General features: G+C 39.7%; 1 protein-coding gene and 1 pseudogene across 1 annotated transcript in view; one reads left to right on the forward strand and one right to left on the reverse strand.

Annotated features, from left to right (window-relative positions):
- Nucleotides 1-14,925, forward strand: part of sik2b (salt-inducible kinase 2b) — a 198,607-nt gene that overhangs the window by 24,107 nt on the left and 159,575 nt on the right.
- On the reverse strand, nucleotides 7,077-8,283 carry LOC117509583 (annotated as a pseudogene).

Genomic DNA, 14,925 nt, shown 5'->3' on the forward strand with positions numbered 1-14,925 from the left:
AAAAAATAAAAAGGACCACTTTTTTCATTGCAGACCTCGTATATGTATGTGTGTGTGTGTATATATATATATATATATATATATATATATATATATATATATATATATATATATATATATATATATATATATATATACACGAGGTCTATTAGAAAAGTATCCGACCTTATGATTTTTTTCAAAAACCATATGGATTTGAATCACGTGTGATTGCATCAGACAAGCTTGAACCCTCGTGCGCATGCGTGAGTTTTTCCACGCCTGTCGGTTGCGTCATTCGCCTGTGAGCAGGCTTTGAGTGAGGAGTGGTCCACCCCCTCTGCGGATTTTCATTGTCAGGAAATGGCGGAATGATTTGGGCTTTTTTTCCATCAGAATTTTTTCAGAAACTGTTAGAGACTGGCAGCTGGAAACCATTAGAAAAATGTATCTGGCTTTCTGTGAAAATGTTACGGGCTTGGTAGAAAATAAGGAGTGTTACTGTCACTTTAAGGATGGCCTCCAGCGGCTGTGGGGCCTGCCGCGCTCCGAAGCCGCCATAGACAGGCTGAACGACCAGAAATTGTGGATGTGCCTGGACATGCCAGAACATGTTCCGTGAGGCTTCATCACGGCGTTGCTGTGCGCCATGCGGCACCGCGCGAAGCCTCCGCTCCTCTTTCCATGACAAAAACTCCTGTAACAGTGGAATGTGCCGTTCATTTCCAAATTGGACGCTGTGTTTTATCCGGGACATCGTCTGAGTAGCACAGGAATTGTGAAAAGACGTGGACATCAGCACTTTTTCGGCACATTGAGACAGACGTGCGGAGGAATTCCGCACGTCGCGGCGGTGCCGCATGGCGCAAAGCAACACCGTGATGAAGCCTCACAGGACATGTTCAGGCACATCCACAATTTCTCGGATAATCACTCGATGGAAAAACCACCGACAGCTGTCTGAACGCCATCTCAAAGCCGTTCTGTGAGACCAAAACAGAGGTGGTTTTGTCTCGCTCCATCAGCAAATCGGTCGTGATGCGCGAAGCCTCGCTCGGCTTTCCATGACAAAATCTCATGTTAAAAGTGAAATCTGCCGGAAAATGGTTGATGTCCAGCTCTTGTGATAACCAGAGAAAGTGCACACGACGGTCTCGGATCCACAGAGCCATCCGTTTAGAAATGATCCGGTGGTTTGTGGCTCTCGATGGCGGCACGGAGTGCGGCGCGCCGAGCGTCCTTAAAGCTGTAGTAACAGTCCTTATTCTCTGTGAAGCCCGTAAAATTTTCACCGAAAGCCAGATAAATTTTTCTAATGGTTTCCAGCTGCCAGTCTCTAACAGTTTCTGAAAAAATTCTGATGGAAAAAAACAAAATCATTCCGCCATTTCCTGACAATGAAAATCCGCTGAGGGGGCTGGACCACTCCTCACTCAAAGCCTGCTCACAGGCGAATGACACAACCGACAGGCGTGGAAAAACTCACGCATGCGCACGAGGGTTCAAGCTTGGCTGACGCAATCACACGTGATTCAAATCCATATGGTTTTTGAAAAAAATAATAAGGTCGGATACTTTTCTAATAGACCTTGTATAGTTGCTTTGCATAAAAGTCATGTTCTTTCAAATGGTGTGATTTGTTGGAGCATAATTTTGAAAATACTTTTATCCAAAGTGACCAAGATAACTGAAACTCTGGAGAATGATCATACAGAAACTGAAAGTTTTTTTGGGGGGGGCGGGATTTATTATATATATATATATATATATATATATATATATATATATATATATAATTATAATTTTTTTAAAACTTGCTTTGGTGCATCACTTCCCATTTCTACCTTCATTATTGTCCAGGCAAGAGAAAAAGGAGCCTGTTCCAGCAGGAGAATCTATCCATCCAGCGATGTTGAGGTTGAAGCTGAACTGGGTTCAGTTTGATCGACACACCCGACTTATCCTCGAAGAAGCAACGGAGGTGGAAGCTGCGTTTAATCGGGCAATCCTTGACGTGCTGGGCGAGCTTATCCACATGATGCATGACCGGGGCGTGTGTCTTACGCCCCCACCCCAGGACTATAGACACATGGAACTTTTGTATAGTTTGTGTTGCACAGATTTTTTGGCAGTTGGTCTTCTTTTAGTTGCAGTAAACAATTTGACTTATGTGATTGTATCATAATTTGTCATTTCTGGCTGTGTCAACAGTAAAAAACATTTTGTCATTGACGTTTTGGTACGATGATGGTTCATTTCTTTAAGAATTTTAATTTGGGAGTTTGCTACTCCAGAAGACACTGCACACTACACCTGGTTAAATCTTTACAAAGATGCTGGAATAATCATGTCTAAACTGAGATTTTAGCAAATGGTATTTAAGATGAAAAGGTTTAGTTATTTCAGTGATAGCACCATTACATCAAGGAATTCTGGCTATACGAGGTTTAGAGTTTGATGTGATGTAACATTTTACCACAAACTATTGTACTGTGGTGTATAATTCTGCTGGATGACTTATACCAAACCAGAAGTAATTAATTCAGATATTTTGAACAACCAGTTTTACTGTCTGTTTACTTCCATTTACATTTATGACCCCATTAAATGTAAAACTTATTTTTTTACTACTTGATTTTGCTTAAACGGCTTAGCATTTAATTTAAATCAGTAAACCTTGGTAACTTTTACAAATCAAACTAATGTTACACAAAAGTGGAGACATTTTAGCAAAAAGTACAAAAGTTTATTCAAAATTCACAATGAAACATAAATGGTATATAACATGTAGGCAAATGATGACCAAAGTATTCCATTCCGTGGCATGAACTTTTGCAGTGGTGTCTCTGAGAAAACCATCTGAAACACATACAGCATACATATTTTAATTAGTGCTGTTATTTAAAAAATAATGTAATTGATTACAGGGTTTGTGATTAGTTAATCGAAATGAATCATTTAATTGCAAGTATGTTAAAAAAAAATCTGTGTATGTTTGGGGCATTTAATAATCTGGTAAACAGGATCTGGGTTATTTCTGTTACACATCAAGCAGGCATTAAACAAGCTGTAAATTGATCTTAAATTGGGAGAAGTGTCTAACTGTAATTTGGATGGGTTAAATGCAGACAAATTTCATTGTATGTGTACAATGACAATAAAAGGCTATATTATAAAGAATGCCTGTAAAAACAGAATTGTGGGAGTTTGGAAGCTGATTCTTTCTGCACAATATGATGCCTTTAATAATTATTTTATGTGATTTTTCTTATTTAAATTTGTCCATTGAACATTAAAATCTGGATGAAAAACAAATGAAACGTTTTTAATGGGTTTTAACCTGTTCGAGTTCAGTGACAACGTTAATTAACGGTCATTAAAACTGAATTAACATTTTGTGCATGAACGTCAGTAAACGCACAAACTCCCACGTTTGAGATTTAACAATAAGTTATCAAAGTAAGTTACTTTAGTATAAAAAGTATTGACATCCAACACATTTATTGCTCTCAGAAACGCGTCTTCATTTACAGACCAAGTCATTGACGTCAAATCAAAACAGAGCAAAGTGTGACTGAAGGTGTGACAGGTACTGTAATTAATCTAAATTTACGCTTTATTTTGACAACCACAATTTTAATACTTAATAGCGACAGCCTGCAGTTATTACTTATTTACGAAGTAAAGATTAGCTTACCGTCATGCTTTGTCTCTTCATCTCTCGCAGCTCGTATCTTCTCATCTTCATATTGTTGTATGAATTCCCAGTCTTCTGTACTTTTCAAGTGTGTTTCGTCTCATTGCCAGCAACTTTCTCTTAAAAACTCACAGAGCAGCAAACATGCGGAGTCCGCCATTGTTTGTTTGTGTCGCGTATAAAACGTCATCACTGCAGTTTGCTCTGCTGACCCTGCCCATGTTGAAGAGGTACTATTTGTAGTAGAAAAGGACATGCCTGGAACCAAATGTAGAGCCGAGTAGTGCTACTTCTGTGTAGTAGAAAAGTGCCTTAAGTGTTGTCCAAATCAAAATTCTTGGACCTATTTTGTTCACACACTGATGAACAGGACCAAAAACAGTTTCCCTGCATGTACCACAGATATGGGCAGATAAATGTAAATGGACTGCATTTATATAGCGTTTTTTTTCCATCTGCATCACATGCTCAAAGTGCTTTACAATAATGCCTCACATTCATCCCGATGTTAGGGTGCTGCCATACAAGGCACTCATTAAACACCGGGAGCAACTAGGGGACTAAGGACCTTGCCCAAGGGCCCTTAGTGATTTTCCGGTCAGGCTGGGATTTGAACCAAGGATCCTCTAGTCTCAAGCCCAACGCTTAACTACTAGACCATCACTTCCCCTCAAGTCAAATTACACTTATTAACTGAAGTACGGGTTCTTGTTCGCTAGAGCTAAAGCGTTTACATGAAGAGGCTCAGGGGGTCGAGTGGATCAAAAATGGCTTTGCATTGCTGGACACCCTGTTACATGGACGGGTACTGCAAAGAGAGCCAGTGATTGAACCGAGGTACGGTGCACTCCGTACGCAGGATTATCCGTGGCTCGTCCACTCTCAAGACACTTCAACTCTGTTCAGACTGAACGGGGACACAGCGAGCAGAACCGCAAGAATTCTTTTTTGTGTAACTCATTAAATATGACAATAAAAGTCAGTGATGTCATTAAACAAGTATGCAAGAGCTTACAGTAATTTCATTTCATTTTCATTTATTTATTTAAAAGGGACAAATATTAATGAACACAAAGTGTAAATATGTCAGATTATAGCCATGGGCTAATTTCCATCTGTAGTCCCTGAAAGACTATAAGAATTAAACAATTTACAGTAAAAACACACAAACATCACAGGAGCTTACAATACAACAAACTACATTACACAGGGGTCACCAACTACTACAACAAGACACTGACTAGACAAAAAACAGGAAACAAAAGGACACTGACATGATCTGAGCATGAAGGTTAGCTTGCACAAATTCAGTCAAAGGAGGACACACAGTTTAAAAAAAAAAAAAACTATGTACAATTCAATTAGAATAAGTTAATTAAAACTGCAAGTCTAATTTCATACATTTATATATTTTAAAAACCATAACTTTAAAAACAATAATTTATAAAGTGCTGTAGTGCATTGCACATTCCCTACAGTTCTTCTTAGTTTCTACAATTGAGTTCATAATGCTCACATTTTTTATTTGATTTGAGCCACTCCTTTAAGTGACTTTTGAAGGCTTTAATGCTTGGAGCCTCTCTCACTGTAGTTGGCAAAGCGTTCCATTGGGCACTGCCTTTGTAGGACAGACCATTTTGTGCAAAAGCTGTTTTTCGCACAGACACTTCACAGTTCCCTCTACTCATAACCCTGGTGACCCTCGGACCAACTGTTCTATATTTAATATAGTTTGTAAGACGTGGAGGGGCCAACCCATGTAAAATTTTATATATTAGACAAGCATTTTTAAATTTTATAAAATTTTCAAAACTAAATAAGTTATACTTTGTTAAAATTTTGCAGTGATTATATGAAAATGGTCTTTTATCTAAAATTTTCAGTGCTCTTTTATAAAGCCTTTCAATCGGTTTTAAAATTGTCACACCTGTGAGAGACCAGCTGGTTATGCAGTAACCTACATGAGAAAAAAATTGTACAGTGCAAGAACAACATAGCTGCTTGATCTGTCATTGACCTCCTTATTTGGTTGAAGTTAAACACATTGTATTTGATTATATTAGTTATCATTTTAATATGATTTTTAAAGGAGAGTGTCGAGTCCAGCAACACTCCCAAATATTTGAATTCTTTAACTAACTGCAGTTCATCATCTCCAGTGTACACATGGGAGCGCTCTATATTGGAAGTCTTTTTTGAAAAATACATACAGACAGTTTTCTGTATGTTTAATTTAAGACATGATCCGTTAAGCCAATTTGAAATATACTTTAGGGCTGATGTAAGAGTTTGAGCTGCTGCCTCAAGTGATCTTGCACTTGTGTAGATTACTGTATCATCAGCGTAAAGTTATATGTCCACAAACACTTGGTAGGTCATTAATGAATAATGAAAATAAACTGGGCCCCAAGATAGATCCTTGGGGGACTCCTAGTGCACAATCTAAGTAGGGGGATTTAATACCATTTACCATGGTGGCTTGTTTTCTATTTGATAAATAAGATGCCATCCATTTTATGGCATGCTCAGAAAAATTAAAAGATTGCAACTTTAATAATAAAATATTCACTAGATCAAATGCTTTGCGCAAATCTAAGAAAACTGCTCCTACACAATTGTTTTTATCCAAAAGACTTTTCACTTTTTCCATGAACATTGTTATGGCAGTCTCAGTTGAATGGTAGGTACGAAAACCAAATTGCATGGGATGCAGAGTAGTTTGGCCACTTTGTAGATGTTGAATCAGTTGCTTGGTAACCCACTTTTCAAGGACTTTAGAAAAGACTGACAGTATGCTAATTGGTCTGTAGTTATTAATATTATTTTTGTCACCCCCCCTTAAAAATTGGGGTAACTGTGACCATCTTCCATATCTGTGGTACAATGGTAATAAGAAATAAAGTGGTTTAACTATTAGTTCTGGCATCCCTTCATTGGCTTCTTGTCTCTCTGAGATCAGATTTTAAGGTGCTATTACTGGCCTATAAAATTGTTCACGGACTGGCACCTCCCTACCTGGCTGACCTGGTTGATCCCGAAGTGGCGGCACGGGCTTTGCGTTTGCAGGGTGCAGGACTGCTGTGGGTTCCTGGGTTGAATAAAAAGTCTGCGGGTCACAGAGCCTTATTGCGCCCGGCTCTGTGGAATGATCTCCCTGCGGAGTTACAGCAGTTGGATTCTGTGGAGATTTTTAAGTCTCGATTAAAGACCCATCTATTTTCCCTGTTTTATCATTAGTATTTTATTTTGTGTTTTTTATTCTTTTTACTTTTTATGTTTTATTCTTGTGCTTTTTAATCTTTTAATTCAATTTATTCTGTTTTTCATGTTGTGTGAATTTTGACATTTTAGTGTGGTAGAAAAAACGGGTGTTTTATCAGAAGATGAAGCGAGCTCACGCTCACACTGGAGCAAAGGCATGGCCCTTGCACAGTGACTTATCCTTTTTGGAGTAGAATGTCTTCCCCTCCATGGCACAGACGAAGCACGTATCATGCCAGCTGTACCCCAGAGCCTCCAGAAACGATCGCCGGCATTAATCTTAAAGTCACAGCCATGGCACTTCGTGCCAAACATCTTCTCGTAGTCTCTCTCACAGTAGGGTTCACCCTCCTTCATGTAAAAAACTTGGTTGGTCGTCTTCAGTGCATGCATGATTTCCCCTGAGATCTTCTTTTTGCACTTGGCACAGGTTGGGGCGTATCTGTTATCGTGACACTTGGTACAGTAGACGGAGACTCTTTACTCAAAAAAAGCCACCCTCCTCAAGGACCGCTGTCTTCAGGTGGCTGCTGTGCTGCCTGCAGGATAGAACTGCGACTCTCCACAGGCATCGGCCTGACCGCCTGCTGGTGCTGGGTCAGGACGATGTTGGTCTTATCTGGACCAAAACGGTCTGCGAAACTGGGGTCAGAAAGGGTTGGCAGAAAGGAGCTGCGCTGCCTCCTGCAGTCTTAGAAGCATCTGGTTTATCTGCTGCCTGGGCCCTGGCAGGTGAAAGACTTGGCTCAAGGCCATTCTGTGGCTGCTGCACACTGACATGGCCCTGCACTAAGCTTAGGTGAGTAGGCCATGTGTTTAATAGCAGATCCTGAGTTGGCACTACCACCACCTGATGTAAAAGACCTTGCCATCTTGTTAATGGTTGTGCTGGAGGCAAACGAGTACTTTGGCTGAACAGAAGCCAGGACAACTGAATCCTTCTGGTCACTACCCCTTTTAAAAGCTTTGCTGAGGGTGAGGGAGTCTGTTGCTGTTCTGATCTTGTTTACACCTCAACATGGGTCATGTCCTCTCCAACGGCATCACCAATAGACACAACTCAGTCACCTACCCCAATTCTGTTCTGAGCTGCTTTCCCGCCTGGGGTCAGCCTTGACACAGTGAAGGGCATGCTGAAGCCCTTGCCACCCTGCAGCCTGAAGCCCCAAGGCACTGGGCCACTGAGGGTTATGGGGTACACACTCATAGCCTCTTGTTCCTTTGTGTTCTCGCCAGACATCATGAGTCTCAATCAGTCCAATAGTTCAAATAAATAAATAAATAAATAAACAAATAAAAAGCATGTGAGTGAAGCAGGCTTAAAAAAAACTTTGGGACTTCCTGAGGAAGCCCTTATGTAGTTAAAAAGTAAGTAAAAAACAAAAACAAAACAACAAACAAACCCCAAAAATCAGCTCTCATGTTTACAGAAACAGGTGTCATGTGATCATATGTGCGCCTTGGGGCAACTGTTTGTTGTGATTTGGCGCTATACAAGAAAAAAGTTGATTGATTGATTGATATGTCTGAGTTGCAATTAAAACTCTGAGCATCATCAGTTTGACACCAAGAGAATTTTCAATTCTCTTTAGCAAAATTGAGAGAATGACTTCATCAAAAGTGTTGTGGTCCAGTAGCATTTGAAAGCCATATGGAAATGTTTCAGCCGGAGTAAGGAAATACTCCGTATAGAGATGTGTTGCAGAACATTAACAATCTGCAGTGAGGACATAATAAAATCATCTGCATTTATTTGTCTGTCTGTCTGTTAGCAGGATTACGTCAAAACTACTGCATGGATTTTGACGAAATTTGTAGATATTAGGCCATGGAAGACTCCATCAAATTTTGGAGGTGATCCGGATTCTGGATCAAGATTTCACTTTATATAGGCTTTGAAGAATTACATCAAAACTACCTCACCAAATTTGCACCAAAGATAGATGTTACTCCATGGAAGGCTCCCTTAAATTTTTGAGGTGATCTGGACTCTGGATCAAGTTTCACTTTACAGGCTTTTAAGGATTACATCAAACTACTTCAGATTCTCACAAAAAGATATTAGGACATGGAAGACTCCACGGAATTTTAGAGGTGATCAGGATTTCACTTTATATAGGCTTTTATTTTATTTATTTCTTTATTTTACCAAATTTATTTTATTTGTTATAACACCAAATCACAACAATGCTGCCTTGAGGGGCTTCACACGAGTAAGATCTAACCTTACCAATCCCCCTGAGCAAGCACGCAGGCAGCAGTGGTAAGGAAAAAAAACTCCCTTTGGTGATAATGAGAAAGAAACCTCAAGCAGACCAGACTCAGAATGGCCTAAGCAGTGGGTAATCCCTCTAAGAGTTACAAGGTTTTTACAAGTTCTTAACAAATGGAAGAAATGGAAAACAGAAGAGCAACCAAAAACAGAGTCCTTAATTGAAATGAAATAGCAGTCCATCTTGGCTCTTTAATCTATGTGTGCCCAATTCCATAACCGGTAGGTACCAACCAGGTAGGGCATCCAGTCATTGATGCAACAGGCATAGCATCCTGAGGTCAATCTGGCACCCTGAGGTGCAGGCCCAACATCTGTTGAACGTCTCAGCAGTATCTCGGACAGGGAGAAAAACAGAATCAGACGGAAATAACTGCTTCTGAGGCATTAGTTCACCAGCAGTAAGTCAACAGGGAAGCAGAGAGATTTCTATCAGTTTCAGTTTTTTTTTTTCAATTTATTTGCATTTATATAGCGCCAAATCACACCAGAGTTGCCTCAAGGCGCTTCACACAAGTAAGGTCTGACGTGACTAACCCCAGAGCAACAGTGGTAAGGAAAAATTCCCTCTTAGGAAGAAACCTCAAGCAGACCAGACTCAAAGGGGTGACATTTCTAAGATGGTCGCTGGCATTTTGGGGTTAACCTTCATTCACATACCAAGTTTGGTAGAAATCAGCAAAAGGACCTGGCAGGAGTAAGACAGCAAACAGATAAGCAGACATGACCTTGGTCTCAGTAATTGACCTTTTACATATTTGACCTTCCTGGTCAATTCCAGAACCCGCTTCCATATGTGTCTCAAATTTGGTGCAAGTTGAAGTGAAATCTTTGACCCCAATGACCTTGACCCACTGACTAGCCATTAGCAAATTTGACCTGACCTGGTCTGTTCCAGAACCCACGAAGGTGTAAGAAAATCAGAATGAAACACTTAAAAATACATATGTGTGCCAAGTTTAAAGTCACATTTTGATCTTTGACTCCAACGACCTTGACCTTGGAGGAGTCAGAGATCAAATGGGCAAACGTTGCTGAAATGATCGTTTGATTCCTGTCATGTATGATCCAGTTTCTCTTAATGGTCACAAAAGGATAGTGTTCTATTGTATTGCAAGGTTTGCTCATCATTCCGGAGTAAGAACTACACAGACTTCACCTGTAGTTGTGATTAATAGCTCCCAAAATCGCCTCTTTTTTAATTACTTTATTCTCGTAATATTACAACTTTATTCTCAGTCTTTAAAAAAAAAATAAAAAAAAATCAATGTGGCCCTGAAACGGCATCCTATTAATTTTTTTGCAAATTTATTATTATTATTATTTAAGTATTCACAGCCACTGCTCAATACTTTGTGGGTGGACCTTTGACAGCAATTACAGCCTCACGTCTTCTTGAATATGATGCCACACGCTTGGTGCACCTATCTTTGGGCAGTTTTGTCCATTCCTCTTTGCAGCACCTCTCAAGCTCCATCAGGTTGGATGGGGAGCGTCTGTGCACAGCCATTTTCAGATTGGATTCAGGTCTGGGCTCTGGCTGGGCCACTCAGCGATGTTCACAGAGTTGTCCTGAAGCCACTCTTTTGATATCTTGGCTGTGTGCTTAGGGTGATTGTCCTACTGAAAGATGAACCGTCGCTCCAGTCTGAGGTCAAGAGCGCTCTGGAGCAGGTTTTCATCCAGGTTGTCTCTGTATATTGCTGCATTCATCTTTCCCTTACTCTTTCCTTACCAGTTTCCCACTTCCTGTCACTGAAAAACATCCAAACATCATGATGCTGCCACCACCATGCTTCACTGTAGGGATGTTAGCTGGTTTCCTCCAAACATGACACCTGCCATTCATGCCAATGAGTTCAATCTTTGTCTCATCAGACCAGAAAATTTTGTTTCTCATGGCCTGAGAGTCCTTCAGGTGCATTTTGGCAAACTGTTTTGGCTGCCATGTGCCTTTTACTAAGGATTGGCTTCCATCTGGCCACTCTACCATACAGGCCTGATTGGTGGATTATTGCAGAGATGGTTGTCCTTCCGGAAGGTTCTCCTCTTGCCACAGAGGAATGCTGGAGCTCTGACAGAGTGTCCATCGGGTTCTTGGTCACCTCACTGACTCAGTCCATTCTCTACCGAGCGCTCAGTTTAGATGGGGGCCAGCTCCTGGTGGATCTGAACTTCTTCCATTTATGGATGATGGAGGCCACTGTGCTCATTGGGACCTTCAAAGCAGCAGAATTGTTTCTGTACCCTTCCCCAGATTTGAGTTCATGGTTGGTTTGTGCTCTGACAAGCACTGTTAACTGTGGGACCTATATGTAGACAGGTGTGTGCCTTTCCAAATCATGTCCAATCAACTGAATTTACCCCAGGTGGACTCCATTTAAGCTGTAGAAATATCTCAAGGATGATTAGTGGAAACGGGATGAACCTGAGCTCAATTTTGAGCTTCATGGCAAACGCTGTGAATACTTATGTACATAACATTTCTTAGGTTTTATATCTTTTAAAAATTTGTAAAAATCTCAATAACAAAAAAAATCACCTCATTATGAGGTATTGTGTGTAGAATTTTGAGAATAAGGCTGTAACTAGGGCTGCCACAAACGATTATTTTGATAATCGACTCGTCATTGATTATTTTTGCGATTAGTCAACGAATTGGATCATACATAAATTGTGGCTTGTCGCACCAGCTTGCAGCTGCTCTTGTATAACCATCATTGGCTTCAAGCTTGAAGTGTTTAAGGTATGTGCTAACTAAAATACAAAGACAATTGAAATCTTGATCACCAACCATGGACTGGGGTCTCATGTCAGTCACCAACATGTTCAAGATTGCTTCAGTCAAGGTGTTTCCTTGCTGAGGTGTGCAAGTTGTTGGCTTGGTAAAGTCTTCCATTTTAGCACTGTACCATAGCGTTATAAAATATTAGTGTTATCACATTTCCTACTCAAGCATGACATCGCTGTTATAACTTTACAGCAAACACATACCATATGTGCTAATGAGGCTAATAAAATCATCATTGTTAATGTTAACATTTACAGCTATCACTATAAGTAGCTCACTATAGACAATAACGTGAGTGGTTAACTAGCCAGTTATACTTAGAGGACTGTTCCTCTTCATCTGAATCAGCCACAGCGTACTTCTTTCTCAGATGCTCCTGCATTGCCGTTGTACTGCCGTGGAAGGCAGTTCTGCCTTGCAGATTTTGCATTGCACATTTTATTCTTTAATTTGGTTAAAATGCTCCCAAACTTTTGTGAATTTGAAATACAGATTACAGTGGACACTATTTGTTTTTGTAGACACCATTTATGTTGAATGAATGAGTTCCGTGTTTCTCAGTCCTGGTCTTGAGTGTCTCCCTGCCCCACTTGTTTATTTGAACCTGGTTTGTTGGAGCAGGCAAATATCTAAAGGGGAGGGGCATGATTTTTTTTTTTTTTTTACCATTATTGATGTAAATACACTGTCTTCATTTTTGTTTATTTTACTCTTCTAAATGAGGCGATACTTTATTGACATGAAAATTCAGTAAGGTATATCTTATATATTATATTCCAGTTCTAAGGTAGAACTATGCCAGTATACAAAGGTGCTTCTAAATATCTAAAAAGGAAGAGTAAAGCGTTGGGTCAAGCATAATGGTGGGCATGTACAAGGTTATTCCATGCTAATATAATGACTACAACTAACATGTTCCATTATCTGAATGGAAATTCTTGGTTTGGAAAATGTATTGTTCAATATTTAAAAGCATTTTAGTCCTATTTTGGTACTTACTTAGCTATATGGAATGTTCAGGCTGCAACTTTCAGGCTTCCTTCTTATCATACGAAGCAGTGGAAGATGAAACCTCCATTCATGCATGACTGAACATGACCCTGCTGGAGATAATCCTTTAGTTAGACCACCTGTGATCTTACCAGGAAATAAACTTGAGATAGGCTCCAGCCCCCCCCGCGACCCTTAATTGGACAAAGCGATAGAAGATGAATGAATGAATGAATTCTGTCATCATTTGTCCAAGTATCCATAATTACCATTAATTAATGGTACTGATTTCATATTTCAGTGATGTTTTAACCCCTTAATGCCCGAATTTATATAGCTGTATATAAAAAATGTTTTGTGTGTGTTTTTGCCTTTAAGTAGATGGTAAATAATGTTGAGATTATTAATTTCACTTTTGCACAAAAACTAGATAGTAATATTGGGTATTCTGGTAATGACTTTTATGTTATAATAATAATGATGGTATGTTGCCAAATTTGCGACAACAGGCATACAGGTCAATTCGGTAAGTTGCATATTTGAGTCAGAGATTGTAGCATATATGCGACGATGGGCGTTAAGGGGTTTAAGTACTAATTTCTGAAAAAAAAAAATTTTTGATGAGCTTTTTGATTTATTTATTTATTTATTTTTTTACGGTGATTTAAATCATGATTTAAGGGGGGGGGGGGGGGGGGGTGTATGTACTGCAGACCAGTACTGAGGAAGACTGTAGCTTACAGGTTTCATTTGGCAATTTTTATGTACACATATGACTAACGGACACTGACTACTGATTCATCACAATAAGAGTGTTATTTCTGCTCTGAAACAAAAATGAGACATGCTTATATAAGAACAATATGTAATAAAAAGTCTTAAAATATAATCACACACACAAATTGTGAAAAAAAGAGAAAAAAAAAACCTTTTATAATTTCTGGAGGACGAGTTCACGTTTAGGCACTTAGATTCAGCATTGAGGATAAAATCATTTTTTGGCAGATGGAGGCTTTCACTTCAAGTTACAGTACACATTTTTCACAAAATGGTTATTTCATTCAAGCCAGCTCTGTGGATTTACGTTTGTGACAGTGATAAATGTGTAAACTGTTAAAACCACTAGGATTCAGAATTGTTGAACAAACTGAAGCAAGACATAGCCTTTTGACACCATTGTTGTCCCTGTTTGGCACAAAATGGACATGGTATCTGTTTTATGCCAAAACTGATTTTTGTCTACCAAACAGCAAAACCCAACCAAACAAAAACAAATTAATAACCTTTTCCACATATGGGAAGAAAGTGTTGTCATCTTTAAAATTTGTTTTGTTCGTTTGTTTATTTGGCAGACCTGATTCTGTTGCCGTGACCAACTGGTTATGCTTGTTTCTAGAGCACAAGGGTTCCCAGTTCAAGGCCATCACTGCCCACTGTCCATGTGATGTGGAGCTGCCAGGAAGTGCATCCCATGAAAAACATATGCCAAATAAACATGCAGATCCATTCGGAGCTGCTCTGGTGACCCCAAGTGAAAAAGGGAGAGGCCGAAAGTACTAACTTTGCCACTTCCTGTTGCCATGCCTAAACAAAAGGTCTTCTTGAAATTAACCCATCAATAAAGTCCTCTGCTAGCCTACTCTTGAAAGAACTGGTCTTCAAAATTGAAACCTCACCTGGTGTTGCATCATCAAAAAATTAATCCCAGTCTGTCACAGGAGTGACACATACAGACAGAGAACTTATTCATTCTCTCCTCACACAACACCTGCTCAGCAACTGCTAAAATGCATGTCTTTGGAAGTGCGAGGAAGCCAGAGCCCTGGAGCGAACCCACACAGATAACGAGGAGAACATGCACACTCCATAGAAAAGGACAATTTAGAAGTGAACCTGGTACCTTCTCACTGTGAGTCAGTCAGTGCTAACCACTAA

Source organism: Thalassophryne amazonica, chromosome 4 (assembly GCF_902500255.1).
Source record: "Thalassophryne amazonica chromosome 4, fThaAma1.1, whole genome shotgun sequence".
Classification (NCBI taxonomy): Eukaryota; Metazoa; Chordata; class Actinopteri; order Batrachoidiformes; family Batrachoididae; genus Thalassophryne; species Thalassophryne amazonica.